Source organism: Aptenodytes patagonicus, chromosome 4 (genome assembly GCF_965638725.1).
Source record: "Aptenodytes patagonicus chromosome 4, bAptPat1.pri.cur, whole genome shotgun sequence".
Lineage (NCBI taxonomy): Eukaryota > Metazoa > Chordata > Aves > Sphenisciformes > Spheniscidae > Aptenodytes > Aptenodytes patagonicus.
The window spans coordinates 59,511,590-59,533,284 of record NC_134952.1 but is presented as its reverse complement, the minus strand read 5'-3'; the positions used below and the strand labels follow the sequence as shown (position 1 = coordinate 59,533,284).

Sequence of the window (21,695 nt, the reverse complement as noted above, 5' to 3'; positions counted from 1 at the left end):
AGATTACGTTGCTCAGTGCTTCATCCAGCTGTACTTTTAACACCTCCAAAGATGCACAACCTCTCCAGGCAGCCTGATCCACAGTATGGTTATTCCCACAGTGAAAGGTTGGCGTTTTTTTCCGTAATCTACTTTTTTTTTTTGTATCTACTTCTTATTGCAAATTATGCCCCTTGTGTCTCATCCTCCCACCACTGTGAAGAGCCTGGCCCTGATGTTCCTGATGACCTCCTTGTAGGTATGAAGGGGCTGCTGTTAGGCCCCCCTGAGACAACTTTTCTTCAGGCTGAAGCAACCCAGCTCCCCCAGCCTCCCCTCACAGGGCCTGTGCTCCAGCCTCCTGACCACCCTGATGGTCCCTCCGCTGGGCTTGCTTCCAGTTTATGTTTTTCCTGGACCAAAGACCCAAAACCAGACACAGTATTCTAGATACAGCTAAGTAGTACTGAGCAGACAGGAATAATCACTTCCCCATAAATACTGGCTACACTCCTATTAAATACAGCTCAGGATAGCGTTGGCTGCCTTCACTGCCAATGCACAAAGCTAAATCCCTTTTTAACAGAGCCAAAAGAAATATTGACCTTTTTCCAAGAGGCTAAAGACTCCCTCACAATTTCTTCACTCCAGAAAAATGAGATTAAGAACAGTCTTTTTCCTACTTAATCCATCCTCTCCAAAATGAGCCTGTTTCAATATTTCAGATCTGGACAGAAAAGCCTGCTAACCTGAATTGATACTTAAGCTCTGAATCAGGCGCTTTTGAATAAAGGCAAAAAAGGTCCTCTATCACTGCATACTTTGTAACATTGCAAAGAAGTGTTGGGCATATGTCCTTTTTTCCGTTCATTAAAAATGACTATTATAAACATTCTACAAAGAGTGGAAGTCACTGTACTACCTCAGTCTTATCAGGCAAAGTAATTCCGAAAGAGTGCCAAAAGAAACCTCTGGATCATCAGGCTTTTATGTAGTTTGCTGTCTGAGTGTCTCAGGCTTCTTGCTGCTAATTGCTTTCATTCTGCTATAGTTTTGCAGACACTGTTGAAGAACCACTATCCAAAACAAGATTCTTCTCAAAGACACAGCAAGGTTTAAAGATTTGTTAGGAGCCTAGCAGCACACCTGATGCCCCACATCCCTTCTAGCTCACACAGAAGTTGCAGACTACTGGCTGTGGGGTGGGGGGGCCTGGCACAGAAGGCAGGAATGTTTTAGACTGTTTTGTGAAATCCTCCACGTAGTTACCATGGGTAAAGGTTGCACTTCATAATGGAAAGTGAGACCCAGAGATTAGTCACCACTCTCAGTACAGGGCAGTGAGGAATCACAGTGACTAATGTGTACTTTAAAGTGACTCTGCTACAGCTTATCAGCCATCAGGCAGCTAGAAGAGGAAGTCACATACTTAGAGTAAATTTATCAGTGATACACCCTAAAAATATTTGGGTAATTATTAAGAAGATAATGCCTGTCAAATTTTTCCCCTGTGCTACCCCCAAAAAGCAGCAGTGACAACTCCAAAATAAGAGGTCACATTTATGAGAACATTCTTGAACATTTCCTGCATCGGTAAGAACACTCTTCTTAAAAGTTTAAAGTGAGAGGACAATAATTGCTTAAATCTGCAGAGTATTTTACAACATTAGCAGGTAATAAGTAAGAAATACATGCACAAGTTGTACAACCCAGATAAAAGCTATTTTAGCACTGAAGTATACACGAGGTTCATACCTCGTAACTCACATTTAACCGAAGTCTAATACAGACATTAGTCCTTGCAAGGCATATGACATTAAAGAGATGACCGTTAATTGTAATCCTCATCTAGTGATAGCAGAAAGACACCACATGAATTCTTAGGACAGGGCATATTTAAAATTGATTAGTATCATACTATAAGCTAGTTTCACATAACCCTCAGTTTGATTGGCACATTACAAATGATGGATCTCTACATAGGAACAACACTTGGCTGTGTTCAGAGGCTCAAGCAATGAAAACATCCCTTTTCAGAAACACTAATATCTCCTTCCCCCCCTCTCCCCCCTTATCTTATGGTATCCTGCATATGTATCCTGATCAATGTTTTACCCTCTGTGCCAACGCTAAAAATCTAGCACACTACACACTGTCAAACAAGCCGGGAACAAGTCACTGAACACCTTCTCCTCTTTCCCCCAAAAAACTCCTAGATAGTTTTCAGCTTGCTCAACTCTGACTTAGCTGCCTGGAAAGCTTCATGAATATTAGTTAAGAGGGATGATACAGACACAACACATCCTCTGTCATTGACGGTAAACACACAGGTTGGCTGGAACTGACCATGAAACATGAACTGCTCTCTATTTTGGTCTTCCCCTCTACCTTCTTGCCACAACTACCAGTTCCTAACCCCACCTACCACCAAGCAGCAACAGCATAAGGTTCTCACATCACAACCAACACCCCCAGTAAAATAGAGATGGGAATACTCAGACCTCTTTTTCAAGCTGTTTGTTCATAGGCTCAGACATCCAAATCTATGTCCAGCTCACACACTGAATGTTTGTTTCCCTCTCACTTCTTTTTTGCAGCTTTTCATGCCACACTTTCAGAAGTAAAACCAGGTAAGTTTAATTTTAACACCAAGAAGTTAAGACTACGGAGCAATTTCAGTGACTACCACGATCAACCCACACAGATGTTTATGTAGGGGATTAGAACAGCACTGAATCCTTTCATAATATATTATTCGAGCTTCCAGTTTGCAATAACCAAAATTATATCAAGTTTCCTATATGTAACTGGGTTTTTCACTGAAATTCTACCCATCAAGTTTAAGCACTACACAGTTAAAACTGTTCAAAAAAGTCATCACAACCTAAGCTCCCAATGCAGTCCCATGGTCTTCCTTAAACTTGTTCAAGTGTTCCATTAGCTCAAGATTTCCTATTAATAGAAGAAAATACTTTCCACGTGATACTGACAAGAAAAAAAACATTTCCTTTTTATATTATGTAATTAGTCAGGGAAGAAGACACTGTTCAGCTTTAAACACTAAACACTTAAGTACTATGCACTTCACCACTTCCTTCATTTTTGTTTCTGCCACAGATTGACAAACAGAACACACATTTCCTTAGAATTCTCGCTTCTCCTGCCTGGCACACTATCTCACCACAACACTGGGTATCATCGTTAAATAAAGTTTCAAGAGGATGGTAACAGTGGGACAGCAGTAGAAAATAATTACAAGTATCACCCAAATTCTTTCTGTAATACCTTTTCCAGACATTTTGCTATCTCCATTTGAGCCTCACCCTAGTCAGAAGAGGCCGAGAATACTATTAATTGTATTTACTGCCCCTCGCAGAGCTACTATTTACCCAAGTACTTAACTAAACATCTCCAAAATAATTCAAACCTCTCATTATTCCCTGCCTTTGGTAAGAAATATTTTCTATCCTCTAGCATTTAACAACCCTGCATTGAACATCACTGCAATAACGAAATCTTTTTATGCCAAGCTTCTCATGAGGCTCAGCATAGAGGCTTTTACCATTCACAACAATCCTTTCATTTATTTTCCTTCCCCTTCTCACCTAATAGTTTGAGAAGTTTATTGCTTTTTTAAAGCTTTTAAAAAGGATTTAAAGAACAAAGTTGGTGATGCTTATCCCAAATTCTCATTTACTAAAACTACAAGATTAAAACTATTCCTGCAAGAAAACAGCCAATTACCATCTTCAGCATTGCTCCTAGAAAAGCCATCATTAGATTCTCTCATTGTAGCATTAGACAACTGCTTTGTAACATCTACAACATGACTAAAAAGGTACAAATTAAATTAATAAACTAATCATTGGAGTTATACGGATCTACCCTGCCAATTGGTAAAATCTGGTGTGAAAGTACTGACATTACTCTGAATCTACATAGAATGCTTTTATAACACACTGTACCACATACCTCAGGTAGCAACTTCCACTCTGTAAGCTACCTGTTATGCCCAAGGGAGGCTTCTAGTCATCATTGAACCTGTTATCTTTAGGAATATAGGAAAGTAAACGACCACTCAAACTAATCAAGCATGAATGTGAGGTGGAAATACAAGCTGGCCAATCAAACTGTCTGCTAAATGGCATTTTTATCAGTTGCAGTGTGCTGCAGCCGAACATTGTTTATTTTCCATTTCTTTGTTTAAAGACTTGAACAGTAACACTACTATTGCTTTAAATTTTGAGTCAAGATACTATTTCCACAATAAAAAACACAAGCTGGAACTCAAGTCCAGTTCTGACATTTGTCTTACTGTTCACGAGAAACTGGGACACACACACACACAGAACAGAATGTATGATCAAACAAGATGTTTCAGAAAGGACATTTGAAAAAAGTTATTTCCAAATTTATTTAATAGTTCTTGGTCATATTTTCATGTGAGGTCCTAGAGCTCTAAAACTTCTTTCTAGCAGAAAGCATTTTATAAAAGTTATTCAAAAAGCATTTTAAAGCATTCTTATCCCATGTCCAGCCAGACATCTATATATACACTGATTTGGGAGAGGAAAGGGAGGACAAAGAGGTGTCACATAGACTAGCTGAAATACGGAAAGACTGTAACTGCCAGGTGACAAACAGATTCTATAAACTGTTCCTCCAAAACACACTGCAGCAGCCAGAACTGCAGACAACAAAACTGATTAAGAGAATAAAGCTAGTCTCATCTCTAGACTCACCAAGACCAGTGATGTTGTGAATGTGTGCTAAGTAACCATGGCGTACAGTAAATAAGTGGTGAATCAACTAATTCCACGTGATCAATTACAAAAGTGTAAGGAAAGAACTAAGTGTTCAACTGGAAATAGTGTAATCGGTTTTAAAGGAAGAGAATGCAGAACTCAGCAAAATTACGGCACAGTAAAAACAATTATTCTGGTCTACCAACTAGTATCTTCTTATGAAGAAGGACACCTGATTAAACATTGCTGTTTTCTGCTGTGCTCCTGCATGAGTCTTCCTCAAAAATACCAGTTATGCCCAAAGAGATTTGCATGTATCAGCAAGGACAGTTCACGTACTGGCTTCAGAAGTAACCTTCTAACTTTAGGACAAGTTGACATAATCTGAGAGAATTATTGTCTAGAGCAGAACTTGAAAGCTAGACACTACAGTGGCTTGGCTTTCAAGAGCTTTCATCAACATAGTACTACAGCAATCCAGGCCACATGTTAAGGTACCTACCTAGCTAAACACAAGCCAGCACAAGGGCTTGCAGAATCTAGCCTCTGCTAAAATCAGCTGTTCCAGGAACTGCTGCTGCATGGCCATTTCACAGCTAGAGCCATTGCACATGCCTCTGCTCTTAACTACTCTCCTCGCCAGGAGCAGGACAGTGCATCCAGTTATCAGCGGTGCCAATAACACCCTAAGAACTCACATCTATTCTAGAGAGACAGCAAAGGGCATGAAGGGAACTCTCATAGGCACTTAATCTAGAAGGCCAACCATGCCAATTTCACTTGATAGTCACTACTTTAAAAAGTAGGTAACTTCACAATTTCATAGCTGCATAACTGAAGCACAGAAGATAACACTTTACCTCACAATATAACAAGGACAATATTAAATATATGAATACCAGCTGCTGCACATGACAGATATTGTATAATAAGAAACACCTCCACAGTAGCAATTACAGGACTGCAAAGGAGAGAGACAAAAGCCCTCCAGACTAATGCAAACCAATTAGGAAGAAAACAAAAGACCCACATACATTAGGCTACAACACTAACATCTGAGTGGTACTAAGTTGTTAATGACAGCTGGGGCAGCCCAAGAAGATGGCCTGAAACATTCTACACTAATCCCAGATCATGCAATCTCTTAACACTGCTTTATCAAGACACGATACAAACATGGGGCTGGTTCAGGACTTGCCATACAAGCTGCCACCCAGAAGGGCATCTTTTATTTAGCTGGAAGCAGAAGTCAAGCTGGGATACAAGCCAATTCCATCCCATGTTAAGCTGCTCCACTCCCCTCAGTGCAGCAGTAATAATTAGAGATAGTTCATGCAAACAGCCTAGGCCACGCAATTTTAACTCATATTACAGGTCAATGTTAATGTTATTTAACTGCATGAAGTGCAGTTATCTCTATTGTATATCTGTATAAACAAAGATAGTGGATCACAAGTTACCCATGTATTGGGTGGTTTTTGTTGTTTTGTTTTTTAAAATAAAAGAAGGAATTTATCTATTTTTTCCCCCTCCTAATACTTTGACTTTTAAGAAGTCAAAGTCGTCTTCTGTTGGATTTTTTTTTTTTAAATAACCAGAAGCTCTTTTAAACTTTTTTCATATGTGCACAATATTAAGGAAACTGTCTAAAAAAGTCTTTACACCACAAGGAATGCAAAATGCTGCTCTGGCATAAGATACAAATTGATTTAGAATTTTGTAGTTTAAGTCCTTCAGAAAGCAGGATCTATGCCCTACAGCAGATATATTATCCCTTCCTAGAACTTCCCAGATGAGTTCCCATCATTCAGTATCTCGCTCAAGACAAACACACAAGAAACAGGTTTTCTACATAGTAGTGTCAGCATTCCAGCAAAGACTGGGAAACAAGTCAGCCCAAAAATCACATCCAGCCTCTGAGCAAACCTGATTTCCTTTTATTTAAAACAATGCATATTGTGACCGGCCTTAAGTATTGAATACTCAGATGTGTGGGTCATAAGCAGAAAAGGAGTGTCACATCTTTTGAGTAAAGACATCTTCCAAAGCCAAAAATATTTCTTACTACATTCCTAGGATAGCTATACTAAAGCATACACTCAAAAAAGTTCTATCATCTTCAACTCTGAAATAGTTCAATTCCAACAGAGTAATTAACTATCCTAGTCTAAAGAGGTCTATTCAGAAAAAGCTCTCGGCTTCCCAAAGTTTCCTCATGTCTGACAGTAAGATTTAGGAAACAGATTTGGACAGAGTTGAGACCTATTCAACTCTGCTTTTATGGGGCAACAGCACAAGCCCTATGATGGCACAAGCTGTGATCTCTTACTCTGCAAGGAATCAGTCAGGGCAGTCACCTGAAGTGTCCACAGTCAGAATTCACAGTAAAATTTCTTAAGCATGTTCAGATACCAGAACACTCAATATTCAAACACACATAGTGAGACACTTTCCAGAAAGAACTCAAGTTTCCACTAACCCTCAACATTTGAGCTAAAGTGCAGACTTCACAGCAGACAATTTAAAAAAACCACCAAAACCAAGCCAAAAAACTAGGGAACAAGTTACTATTCAGTTTAACTATATGAACCATTTTTCATCACACATACAGGAAGCACAATAACACAAGACAAGAGGGTGCTCACACACCTACATACTTCCTCTAAAGTAGTAACTCCATTCTGAACTGTTAGGTAAAAGGCTGTATGTTGTTTGACATGTACCAATGTGAAGATCTATTTGAAATACATCTTGATTATCTGCAAACATACCTCACGGGCGATCACTCTATAGGTGCTGCCTGGCTACGAGGTAAACACAGACAAAAAGGTCCTCTCAGACAAGGCTAGACTTAAGTTACATCAGGCTGCACATTAAACATTAGGCTAAAACTGATTAACCAGTTTTGATGCTTTGATTTCCTCAGAAAGAAGGTCCTATTGAGCTAAGGAATGGGTCAACTCATGAGTACATCTGGCCTACGTGCCTTTAACTCCCCAAACAGACTTGCTTCAAGTGAAGCATTTCAATCTGTTCCCTCAGACTAAGTCTGACACTTTGCTCATGATGAGTTTGTGTCAAAGATGGTGAGATTTAGCAGAGACACAAGCAGCAGCCACTTCATAGTTCAAACAATGCCCAAGAAAATCTAAACTAAGAAAGTGGAGAGGTTTTCTACATGTACATGTACTTCCAATTCACACACCTGGAATTATGAAGTGACACAGCACTGGCAAAAAAAAAAGTGAAGTAGAGGCTGCCTTTGCTCTTTAACTCTATCTATGACCTATCCTAGACCTATAGGACTCATGAGAAGACAAGATGAGAGGTGTGGAAAAAAGAGTGTTTTAAAACAGTCATAATAGCAACAAAACAAAAAAGTCATCCTAAATAACAATGCATTTTCTGTCCACTAAGACTGTCTGTTACTCCATTGAACTGCACTATTACAAACATACAACAACAAAAATACTATGTCCTGCAGTTTACAAGCCCTTTGATGAAAGGAGGAAGGCTCGTAACCTGATTCTAATTGAAAACACTATAGAATATCACTATCAATGCACGTGTAAGATTTTTCATGTTCCATTCTCAGCAACGCGTGACCAAATCATAAGCTATGTAATATCAGTCTAACACCTGCTGAGTAATATAAACCATTAAAACCAGAGTAAGCATTTTTGTAATAGCTGAGTGTTATGGAAGATTAATCAAGATAGTAGGCCTCACATAATTTGCTCAAAGAACTAAGTACAATACTCCTCTTGTAGCTGTCCTTATAATTGCAATGCAGACTTTGATAACCAACAACCTTTTCTGCATATTACATGCATCACAGTCAAATTTTGATTAAACTGTGTTGCCTTAAACATGTTCTAGAAAGGCTTGCAATGCTAAAACTTTGTGTTTGATTTCACTACAACAGGATGCAGAGGGTGAATACGAAGAAAGCGCACATGCACGCACACTCCAAGTAAGTTGTGGGTAAGGTAAAAGAACATAGTTCTAGTGTTTGCCGTTAATGCTATACAATAGAACAGAGAGCTCCTGCTTTCTCGCAACTCTTCTCTGCACTTCAGGCCTTTGAGGAAGAATAGTGTCCCATTTTAACTTCAAGTCATTCAGTACTGAGCTCCTCAAATGTAAGAGAGCTAGAGAGATTAGTCCAAACCCTATGATGCTTAAGAGTTTAAAATAAACTTTCTCTAAGTCCAAATTAAGGAAAAAAAAAAACCCACAGAAACTGTTTATGGGAACATTCATCCTGCAGAGTAAAACTAAGCCAGGCAGCTACTTACCTTGTTCAGACTGTCCAATGACTAGAAAGCAGTGTACACAGGAAAGTGTAAACTGCCTGCAACCTGTAGAATTCTGCTTTTAAAAAAAGAAACACTACATATCAATGAAAAATACTTTTAAAGCAAGAAGTGTAATTATTTAGATTTTTGTTAGAGCTGAAAATTTCTTTAGTCCAACTGCTTTAGCTTTGATATTTGACAGGCATTGTGCCTTGTCCTGTGGTTGGTCAGCTGAGATGTATTTCCGTCATCCTTCTAACTTTTTTAAAAGTCAGTGCAAGTTACTGACTTTTACCATAGACATACACATTATTCCACCCTACTTTACATAGACTACTAGACTACTTGTTCTACACAGAAGAAAGGACTACTTATAATAGTTATGCCTGCTTGTGCATATGAAAATAGCTTAGCCAATTTTATTTTTTTTTTTTTTTTTTTTTTTTTTTTAAGAACTGCACAGAGGAAGCTAATGACCATGGATACCACAAAAAAAAGCTATCCTCAGTGGAGAGAGCTTGCCATCCAGCTATATAGCATGTGTAGTATTCAGTTTCATGGTGGTAAATACTACTAAAATAATGAATTTTAAACAGTGTCTGCAAATTCAGGATACAATCACTGCAGTGGACAGAAGTTTAAACCCATAACACTCAACTCTTCAGTAAGTTGTCTTCATATTAACTTCCAAGTTCACTATGGCACCTTAGAAGAAGCAATGTCTTTAATACTTCTTGCTTCAGAGCCAAACAGGATGCCACAGCCCTTCCTCTCAAGACTGAAGTCCATCATGGAAGTTAACATTTCTAGGAAAACAGAAACACTGAAGAGAGTTGTTTTTCTATTTTAGCGCATGATCACTTTTAATAGTCAATACAGGATTCAAACCATTTCAGTCAATCCTCTTTCTCACAGGACAGAAAGAAACACAACTTCACTTTGGAGGACCACCTTTAGCTTTCTGGCATGTTTTCCACATCAAGTAGAGTTGTTTGTTTTTTCCAAAACATTTCAAAATCACTCCCTATAGCTGCATGCAAAGTATACATATGCAGCGAAACAAAACAATTCTGTGAAAACACAGCAGACTGAGCATCTGTGCTTCTTCAGTAACTGCAGCTGAGCAAGTATCTTAAGTTGGCCTTGTTACTTATTAAGTAGAGCCAAGTTTTGTGCGCTTGAGCCTCTACAAGACCAAGGTGGTATGCCAGGAGAGAGGAAGGAACTCTTGTCAAGTGACACACTCAAAATGGTATATAAAATCAGAGCAAAATCAAATGAAGACAAGTTCATGCTTCTGAGAATGGCACTGTAAAGAACTCTTACATAGCACCCTTACAGGTTAGTACAGTATTATGAAAATAGGAAAAAACACAAGCTTTGGTAGGAATTTTGTCAGGCTCCTAATACACAGAACTAAAAGTAACATGAGTTAACTTTTTAAGCTACAACATATTGACAGTTTCTATACACTCCTGAAATAGGTAAGTTACCAGAAAAACTAATAAGTACAAACTAATCCAAAGTAGATCCATAGCAATTAATTTCTCTCAGCATTAAAAAAAAAAATTTGCTTTCAAAATTTCAGTTTAAATGCTTTTGGTTTTATATTGAAATTGTAATACATTAATTTGAACCAGAATAACTGGCAGAGGATGAAACAACAGAATTTTACATTAAGCGTGTTTTTAGCACCGTTAAGACAGTAACACAGCATTCCAGTTTTTAAAATATCCTTTTGAGGCAGCAGCAGTGATGGGAACAGTTTGCTTCAATACAGTCTTGTGTTCAGTCTCAAACCAAGACATGGGCAGTGGTATTTGGCACCCTTATAAAGCATCTACAAACAGCAAGTGCTGTTTCCCATTTACAAGGTTGATGTGGGGGAACTACAAAAAAAAAAAAAAAATCAGATGAGCTGCAATTACTGTAGAAATGTATTAGAACTATCAACGAACTATAGGATTATATTGTGCCCTCCATATGAAAGACAGAATTAACGACTATGAGGCATGACCTTCTCTACTGCTGTTTTTCTTTAGCAAATTATGTCACCTAAATAAGGAGAGACTGTCTCCTTATTTAGGTCTGCTCCACTAACCAACTGTCCAGCACTACAGTGAACATAAGCAGGAACTTGGGTGGGTACATAAGTAAACATTTTGTCACTGTTATGTACATTTCACATAACTGAAACTAATTGTGAGAAGTCATTCAGCACTCATCACACAACAGTTTAAGATCTTAGGAGGCTAAGCAGAGTTAAGAACTCTAAAAAGAGAAAAACTAAAAAATGCAAACATATTTCAACAGAAAAAAATAATCAGTGAGAGCAGGTGACTTCTTAATAAAGGACTTTTACAGATGGAAGTGTTCTATTAAAGATATATTGGGGAGGTATCATATGCCAAAACGCTTGTAATAACACTTCAATAAAGGAAAACCATTACTTTTTGCTTACGGCTTTAAGCTAGGTCTTCAAAGATCCAGGTTCTAGACAGGCTCTGCCAGAGGCTTGTTCTTTGAGGCTGGACAGATTCCTGCACTCTGATAGGATTACAAACTCCGACTTATTTTACAGTTAACCAAGATTTTAAAAATAAAAACAAACCAACCAACCAACTTTAAGTTCTAATATTAGAGGCATGAACACCAGAGATCTGTGATTAAACAAAACAAAAAAACCTCCTGTAAATTACACTCTACAAATGCAAACTCCAGTAAGTTTTGCTAGTTCACAGTGACACTATGCCATCAGAACTTCCATAAAGACAAAAACTGAACAAACATACTAGTATGATTTAACCCATATTAGTACTTAAAACTTCACTCTTGGAACATTTGAGTTTATGATAGTAGCAAGACTGACCTGGGCCTAAGATATCAACAGGGACACCAGGCAAAAAGATCATCTCTCCCAAATGAGTAAGTTACATAACTTTACATGGGACATACTGGTTTATGACAAGTAACAGGCAAACTTGCCTCTGAAACAGTATTTCATTAAGAACATTACCAACTGCCTGGGGAGTTTCTGAAAACCAGCAATTACAAACTGCTGCAGGCAGTTTGTAAATTCTCAGATGGGGGATTAGAACGAACAGCTTAAATATATTTGGCTTCCTGATTTTGTTTTGCTCGCTTTGTTTGATTTCTTTCATGATGTCCATCTTTTTCACCATCAAAGTAACATTACTGTAATTGAAGATACACATTTAATCATTATTTGTACTCCAAACTTTTCTATTCAGTTTCAGCCATGATATGCTTACGTCTTATCTAAGAAACTGAATTCAACTCTACACACTCCATTTAAGATTCCAGATTACTGCTTGTCCTGGTTTTGGCTGGGATAGAGTTAATTTTCTTCCTAGTAGCTGGTAACAGTGCTGTGTTTTGGATTTAGGATGAGAACAATGTTGATAACACACCGATGTTTTAGTTGTTGCTAGGTAGTGCTTACACTAGTCAAGGACTTTTCAGCTTCCCATGCTTTCCCGACTGAGAAGGCTGGAGGTGCACAAAAAGCTGGGAGGGGGCACAGCCAAACTGGCCAAAGGGACATTCCATACCATGTGACGTCATGCTCAGTACATAAACTGGGGAAAGCTGGCCGGGGGGGCTGCTGCTCGGGGACTGGCTGGGTATCAGTCTGTGGGTGGTGAGCAATTGCTTTGTGTATTATTAGTATTACATTATTATTATTATTATTGTTATTATTTTATTTCAATTATTAAACTGTTTTTATCTCAACCCACAAGTTTTTGTCACTTCTACTCTTCCAATTCTCTCCCCCATCCCACCAGGGCCGGGGGGGGGGGGGGAAGTGAGCGAGCGGCTGAGTGGTACTCAGTTGCCGACTGAGGTTAAACCACGACACTGCTAAATCAAAAATAATCCTGAATGAATTTATTTTAAATTTAGCCATTCTGAAGAAGAAAAGTTTCCAGAAGTGCTCTGCATCAGTTCAGCTTAAATCACCCAAGTTAAGCTGATGCAACTTTCCAAAACATTCAGTGCTGCACCCAAGAGGTTCAGCATCTTTTCCTCAAGGAAGAACAGGTGTACAACCCTAGTCCACTTTGCATCAGTAACCACAGATACATAAAAACACTGCAAAGCTAAGTGTGAAGCTTACTGCATTGCACAGGATTTTAGTAAGATTCAGCCTAAGGAAATCTGAATATATAAAGAAAAGGAAACAGAAGACTACAGAAGGAAGCAGCAAGAAGTTAACTCTACAAGCTACAAATAACAAGACATTGCTTTCTGGGGCAGCAAAGCTCACCCTTTGGAAGCCTCACAGTTCCACTGATAGCAGCAACTCAGTTTCTGTTTATGAAGTTTATAAATAAGTGGGATGTCCTTGAAATTTAAACATGGCAGTCACAAGTTAACTACACAAACTGGGGAAGGTAAGTGAAAGCAAGATACCTGCTTTTTTGTTCAGGTACCTTCAAGTGAACAGGATGTTCTCCTTTGGTAGGGTTACATATCTGAGAAAGGGTATTTTATCTGGAAAATTAAATAGTTAAATACTGAATACGTACTTTTTTGCTATAAAACTGTCTTGTCAAAGTGAATACAATGAAGTTTTCCCGAGTAATCGTGCTCAAGAACTATTTTGATGATTTAGACCTGAACACTATTTTATTAAGAACCATTCTATTTGCAATGATTAACTCAACAGCTGCAGATACTCTGACAAACTATTTTAATTTCTTCATCCGTACAGCAGACTAGACTTCAATATTTTTTTAATGCCATCAGACTGCAAACAACAAGAGGACCTACACTTGATATTGCGTATTTTATAAGGGACTTAACACACAGTAAGGCAGGAAGTTTTACTCAGCAACCACAAGCATGACCTCAAGGCACAGTAGTCCCCTTGTATTACAGATACTACATGTATGTTAGCTAGAGGGTAAGTAACAGGTTTTCCTGAAGCTGATTTAGTTTTAGTATACAGTTTAGTCCTATTAAAATTCATATCAACAGTAAACTTCCAAAACCACCTATATTGGTAAGAAGTACTTTATTGTTTGTATTACACGTATCTCCACACGAGCTATTCTGGGGAAGAGAAACAGTGGTAACATAAGCAAGTGTCCTCATATGGGAGACACTTGTGGTTATTAAAGTTCTGGAACCTCACTAAAACAGTCGGGTTTAGTATAGTTAAGAAATATCTTTCAAACAGGTGCAGAATGGACAAGACAGAGCTATCTGTGTTACATAAAACTTTCCCATCAGCAGCTCTTAAGGTCTTCAGCATCTGCTGGGACAGTGGTGCCTGGATGCCCGACATTCTTAGTGTCCGCAGCATCTTCGGGGACAGTGGTGTCCATGGTACAAACAATTCTCCCAGCAGACAGAGATCTCTGAAGACAGTGGACCTAGTGTTACATTAATCTTCCCAGCGTCTGTTCGGACTACTGCAATACCATATCCATACTAAATAAAATGTCACAGCATCTGTATTGTCTCCACAAATAGTATCAAAGAACACTGTAGGCCAACAGCCCACCAAAATTAGAAAAAAAAATCCAAACAGAAGATATATGCAATTTTGTTACAAATATCTGCATCTTCAAAGTCCATTTCTATACTAGGAGACTTAACTGTAATGAGCCATTTCTTCAAAAACCTTCTTTTATATTCCCTGGTCCTTAAGAAAAAACTACTCATTTTTCAAATCCATCACTTGTTTCAATTTTTTTTTTTGTTAATCCTTAAAAATCAATACACTACTTTCCAGTCTTCATACTTTTATTTGGTATACTAATACACTGTAAATAAAGAATTCTCTGGTTTTTAGAATGAAAAATACTTGAGATTAAGTCTCTTATTCAGCTCCCAGAGACAGGGAGGTATGTGTGGGGGGTTTTTTTTTTTTTTAATTGATAAGGAAATGTGAAGTTTTTTTGCAATACTGCATCCATGATATACTATTTCTGATGTCTACTTAGACCATTAAGTTTTGAATTCAGAAGAAAACTAGTTCATGAAAACAGGATTGTTAAGCCCTATCATATTTGTGTCTTACAATATTACAGTCACAAGATGCTTCTATGGTCCAGAAAAATAGATGCTCATCAACATGCCAACCAGGGCTCAATATTTAAAATTTAGGGGTAAAGTCATTCTAGATTCCGATTACCAACCTAAGAGTAGGGGGGAAAAAAAAAAAAAATCCATCTTTGCTCTCTTCAAGTTCTCATTTCTCCATTGTGTAAGTTCACTTCAAGGACAGTACAGAAATCAATCTCATTAGAGGCCTTTATCTACATACTATTGTCATCACCTTACAATTTCACCTGAAGTTTCCCACCACCACCACTTTGATTTGTCCAAATACCCCTCGTGACTGCACATACTACACAGGGTAAACTTGAAGAATATTTTTCTGAAGGACAGAGACACAAGTATATGTTTCTCTAAAACCAGACATGGATTATAAATTTTTACTGATAAGCAATGTAAATCCTATCCAAAAGGAAAGAAAAGCCACAAATGGAAGCACATTGATCTTTCTAGTAAATTAAGCCCTAGATCATTTAAGTTTGGTTAAAATAAAAACTAAGTTATTGGTTTCATACAGAAAAAGTATCTAAGGCTATACAGTCTCCAAAAACCTGCCCTGTCAAACAATAATACACATAAGCAACTACATTAAATATAATCAAAAAAGCAGTTTGTTTTTTAGGCAAACCGTTTAAAAAATGCAACTTAAAGTGAAGCTTGCCAAAACTCCTGCAAGGCCCGCTGTCTCAGAAAATACCATGCACTTGCTCGGTTTATGCTAATACCTCTATGGAACCATTCACCTATATAATTAACCGTGTATAAATTAACAGCTGTTAAGTGGTTTTAGATAGACATTTGATTTTCTAAGGCCTTAAAAAAAAATCAAATAAAAAGATCAGCAATGGATTAAACTAAACAACAGCTAGTCTACATTGTATTCTAGGAGTTTTATTCTGCCAGAAGATTATGCATTAACTACTTTTCACAAGGATTTTGAGCTAAATTTAAGCTAGAAACCACGCAATGTTAATAGAAAAGTAGTCTGCCACTAAGTGAAGAAAGTTCAGTTTTGCTGCACTTCAGGAAGTTTATGAGTGGCTTCAACGGATCAGACAGACAGCAACAAAAAAAACCCCAAACTGTACAGCAACACACCTTTACAACACCATTATGATCCTTATAGTAATCCTTTATCTTCCTGAGCTGAAATCAGGCATTTTGAAGTCCCCTCCTGTTCAACTAAGTATGTGGTACTGCTCAAAGTGGTATGCACACGCTGCCCACATCAAGAACGTACAATTTTACTAGCGAACTATGTTCCATGCATTACATATTTGCAAGAGAAATCAAAACAGCAGGTGCCCTCCCTAATTAGAGGGGCCTCTTCAAGAGTAAAATTACGACTATTTTACAGGTAAAACATACGTACTCTAGAAATGGAAGAGACCGCAAGTGTAGGATTGCTCTTCCCAGCCTCTGTCCAGTTCACACGTACAGGTCTTCTGTAAAAGGTTCTCTAAGTGCGTATCTGTGGTATGCCATGCTTTTAGTCCACCTGCGCTGTTCCCAACTTACCTACTCAGCTGTATATGCAAAAGCTTGCACTGCTTGCAGTTCCTCCTCTAAAGGCAGCTGGAAGTCTTTTTTGGAGCCTCAGGGCTCTTAGGTTTGGGCTTTGCAGTTCCTTATGGCCAGACACTCCCACCACTGAGGTAGCAGCACGCAGAAGCAGCTAGAAAGTTTGCCACAATCTCTACCTTCCCCTGCAATTTGCTCCTCTCACAGCCTCACTCTTCTTCCTGGCGAAAGGGACTGGCTCTAAGGGCGTCAGCGGAGGCGACACTTCTCAGGGAGGTTTCCTGCCCGCAGCGCTACCTCAGCAGTGCCGCAGCTGGAAGCGCTCCCCCGCTGGAGGGCGGCTCCGGGGCGGGGGGCGCCGGGGGCAGCGCTCGCTCGGGGCCGCCGCTGCCGCCGTGTTTACCGCGAGTCTCATGCTCGCCGCGAGAGCCACAGTCCTCCCTGACATCATTCATTCTCTTACACGCACACCCGCCCACTCCATTTCCAAACAGTGACTCACCCCGGCGCTGCTGCTATTCAGAGGCAGGGCTAGAAAAACCGGCAGGACCTCTACGGAGCCCCCGCCCGCCGCTAAAGGTGGCGGCGCGGCCCCGCCCGCCCCCTCCCGGTTGCCCCCCCCCCCCCCCTCAACCCGCGCCTGTGCGCGCGCGCGCGCTGCCCGCCGCCCCGGTCGGCCGGGCCCGGCGCGGGGAAGCCTCCTCCCGGCTCTGCCCAGCCGCCTTCACTGCGCCGGGGATGGCACCTCCTCCCGCGTGCGCGAGGTCTTGGCAGATGCAGAGATGCCGGTGCCCTTCCACGGCTCCCCCCGGCCTCCCCTCCCTGCCTGCAGCCTCTGCCCGGATCCCATCTGTCGTGCCCGCAGCCGCCTTCTCCTCTTCAAACCACATACGTCTCTTCGGGGAGCGGCTCAGCCCCCCCCTGCCGCGGGGGAAGGGTTAAGTTAGCTCGCAAAACGGGATACCGACATCTATACTGCACCCATAAAATATTTGTTGGGAGATAAGCGTTGCCCTCCCCGGGAGCCAGCTCGGTGGCAGAGGCGCGGCTCCTGCAGCTGCGCAGGTGCTCGGGGCCGCCCCGGTCCCCGCCGGTGGGACCTGCGCCGCACCCCCATAGCCGGGCCAGACCTGAGCGCCGCGGCCCTGAGCAGGGAAGGGCTTCCCGGTTTTGCCGGGGGATTTAATTTCCCGAACTCTGTTCTCAAGTGAAGGATGAAACCCCCTGCTTCTCATGCGTTTCACCCGTCTTCGGACTTCGCTTTGCTTGGGGTTTTTTTTTGGCGGGTGGAGGGGTAGGGTTTTTTTTCCTCCCTCTTTTGTTTTTAAAAGAGTTGCCCATCATTATGTAGCAGCCAGATTTTGTTAGGAGTCTTCCAGTGTAACAAACATGGGATTGGTGGGGGGATCAAGAGGGAAGAAGGTGCCAACGCATCCACACCAAAACTCACTTTGGCTGAGATACACCTGTCCTGCCTTAAAGTCAAACAGCTTTAGCACCAAGTGCAGTCACATGAAAGAAAGGAGGCCTGGTTCACAGCCCTGGATTCAAGGAAGGCACCTGACCCTGTATTTGTTACATCCCTGGAAAGCCCCCTTCACCCAGCTATTGGCTATTCTGCTTGGTTTGCTCACACTTTGTTTTTTCCACAAAAGCTTGGGGGAAGGGAAGGGGGAATCTGCTTTATTCCAGCACAGGGTGGAAACATTTTCTGCACTCTCAGAGTTCTGTGGGACAGGGAAACTCTACCCTGCTCTAATAGCAACAGGCAGAATGCTGGTATAGACAGGATGCCAGGATTTTAGGTTTTCCCTCCTGCAGGCTTAACACGAGTAGTGTATTATAACCAGATGAACAATTCAGCTAGACTACTGCTGTTCCTGTTGCTAGGTGAATGCACATACACACCTGTAGAGCCGAATCAAAGAAATCTGTTGGAACCTCACAGCATTCTTCACTACCCACTCTGATCCCCCCCCCCCCCAATTCCTGTAACTGGGTAATGCACCCTTTAAAACAAATCTGAAAAAAAAACAATAGAGGTACCGTGGGCAGGGCGTTTGCTTTTAACTGGTTACAAAGACATACATATGCTTAATTGCACACACTTAATTACATGCAAGTCTTTGCAGACTTGCATTTTACTTGAAGATGTTATACAAAGAAGATAATGACTGACAGAGTAACAGTTCAAGAGTAGAAATAGTAATGAGAGTAAAAAAATGTTTGTACAGGCAAACATACATATAGATACAGCAAATGCTAGACAGATGCCTCCCTCTTTTTTTTAATAAAAAAAGCCATTTAAGGAAGGAAGGTTAAAAGGAAAGAAGGGAAAAGTTACTGGCATTTTTCTAAATTATTTAGATACAACAGTCATCTGACACTGTCCTTTCTTCAGTTTTAAATATTATTCTTTGAAGCACTGCATTTGAGAGAGCAAAAAATAACAGCACATTACCTCACTGTTCAAGGCTACACTTCACATCCAACCCTACAAGCCCATCCTCACAGGTGACCTGCTGAAGAAGCGTAGAACTTGGTCACAGAGCTCCCGTTGAGCTCAGAAGTGCATCTATGAAGACTAGCTTGCAGGAGGTGGTCTGTAACTAATTTGGTAACTACTGTTTGCAAGTCTTGCATAGCAACAAACTTTTGCAAGCAAGCAGCATATTTGTGAAGTCACAAAACTTGGCAGAGGAATTAACAGCGCATCTCTTGAACATTACTTTAAACTAGGTTACTTCACAAAGTCCTTTTCAGACAGGAATTATGAGGGAGAGAACGTAAGACTTGCAGAATGATGACTTATTTTATGAGGAAAAAGAAACCTCTCACACACATCCAAAATTCCATGGGGAGACCAACATACAAGTCACATTCCCTCTCACCTCCCAGGGAGGTGGATGGGAGGGGGGGAGGAGAGAAGAAGAGTTTTGAGGAAAAAAAATTACTGTTCCTTTCAGCTGGAACAAACCCAGCATCTTTTTCATTACTGTTTATTTTTTTCCCCCCTTTCATGAGATCAGCAGGGATATTATTGGAAACAGTAATTCTATAAACGAACACAGCCAGCCTGTGCATTAAAATTCTGACTATTTCTAAAGAGACACCCAGGCGGTTTTCAAAGGCAGCTACCACCAGAATCCTGCTTAGTTCTGCCATGGGACAGAACTAAAGCTGCAAGGTGGGGTTTGTGGGGGGGAAGCAAGAACCATATAGGAATTTCTAGTTCAAGCTGACTTTACAGTTTATAGACAGAGTAAACAGTAGTACAAAAAAATAACCTACTTGTATAGCCAAGCCATAACAGACATCTATGCAGAAATTTGATAGGGAAGAACTAATAAGCACACATGTATTCTAATGAGTTCACACATTTGTAGCTTTATTACCACTGTGTTAAGGGCAGATGAAGACATATATAGGTATTTTACACTGAAGTGTCCCGTACCCCCCCCATAAGTATAGTCCCTCATAATTCTTCCTGGCTTTTTCTTCAAGTAGCATATAAATCAGGGTAATCCTGCAAACTACTTTTATACAGGCCTAACATTATATTCTGTACCCTGGTTCTCACAGCAGTCCTATTTTATCTGTGAAGTTGCTAGTTGATACTCCCACCTTGAAACAGATGAAGTAACTCCAGAATGATTTGTTATTCCTATCCAATTATGAAAGAATAAAATACACTAAAGCCAAACGTATGTAGATTTTCAATTCATAAAGAAATTCTTCATCAGCATACACTCACTAAATACTTAACAACACCTAACAAAAATAAGTTCCGCAATTTTGGAATTAGATGCATTTCAGTGATGACGTGAATTCTATATCTCCAGCTAGTTATTTTAATCAATTCACTAGTTCTTTTTCATCATCAAGGGTTTTAGAACAAGGAAAAAGCTTACCTTATAGGTTCACCATTAATGCCACTATTTTTTGGCAACTGAACAAGTAGATGAAAAGATAATCCACAAAAGAAATTGTAAGACAAGTTTTTCCATTATTACTTCATAAGCATCACAGTTCAAAAGTACATAGTACTGCCCTATTATTGTAGGAGTTAGGATCTTCAGAAATGCATTTATAAATCATCACAGTTAGCACAACCACAAGTTCAGCTGCTTAGATACCAAACCTACCTTAACAAGTCAGTAGAAGCTGAACCCAAATAAACACGCAAAGAAAAAGAATCCTACCTACTATAAAGCACTAAGCTGTCAAGACAAGCACCGCTATACTAAGCGTACAAACTTAGAAGACTTTGATTAATGCTACCACTTTGTAAGAAGACCTGCGAGCAAAGAAACCTCAGCGAAGTTCACTAAAGTCAGTTGAACCCGCCTTCAATCCTCATGAGGAAAAAAAACTCTGAGTGAAAAAAGCCACCGTCCCTTGACTGCCCGGGGATTACCTGCGGCCTCCTGCTCTGAGCCCGGCGCTCCCGTCCCGTCCTTTCCCTGCCCTGCCGCCCAACTGCCGAGGCGCCCCTGCCGCCCGCCCTTCTCAAGCTTTCAAAGGAGGCGGGAAGCGGCGGCAGGCCAATGGCAGGCGGGCGGCCTGAGGCAGCCCAGCCCGCCGTGCCCCGCAGGTGCCCGGCTGTGGCTCTGGCGGGCGGGATGTCGGCCCGCTGCCGGGAGGGAAAGGGCCTTCGCTGCCTCTAGCTGCCGTTGTTAGCGAGGCTGGTCTTCAGGAACAGCCTGGCTAGCTTGGGACTGCTTGAAGCATCTCTGAAGGGTAGGGCCTTCCTCCAGCTACTCTCTCGTAATCTCCGAGACTTACAAACCCTGTGATTATTGTTTCCCCGTTGTCTAATCTTAGCGCTTTATACGGTTTACATTCCTCAAAAATTGCTATATTAGCTGTTTTCATAACCAAAAGCAGAGCAGAGATACTACGTTTTCCAAACTATTTTTCCAAAGGCTTACATGTTATTGAGAACATCCTTGGATAATTTCAGGAAAAAAATACTGAAGCTTTCTGGAATTTATACTCCCTACTAAAGCTCATGGGAAAGAGAAAAACTGATTTAGACTACAGTGATTTGTATTTGTTTTTTTAA

General features: G+C 40.4%; 1 protein-coding gene across 3 annotated transcripts in view; it reads right to left on the bottom strand.

The window, feature by feature from the left end:
* Window positions 1-21,075, bottom strand: part of SGMS2 (sphingomyelin synthase 2) — a 35,945-nt gene extending 14,870 nt beyond the window's left edge. Inside the window, exon 1 of one of the 3 annotated variants that reach the window (XM_076336871.1) lies at window positions 21,048-21,075. The gene's annotated coding sequence lies outside the window, so the exon portion shown is untranslated. The other 2 variants (XM_076336869.1, XM_076336870.1) reach the window with 2 other exon arrangements.
* Window positions 21,076-21,695: the final 620 nt, after the last annotated feature.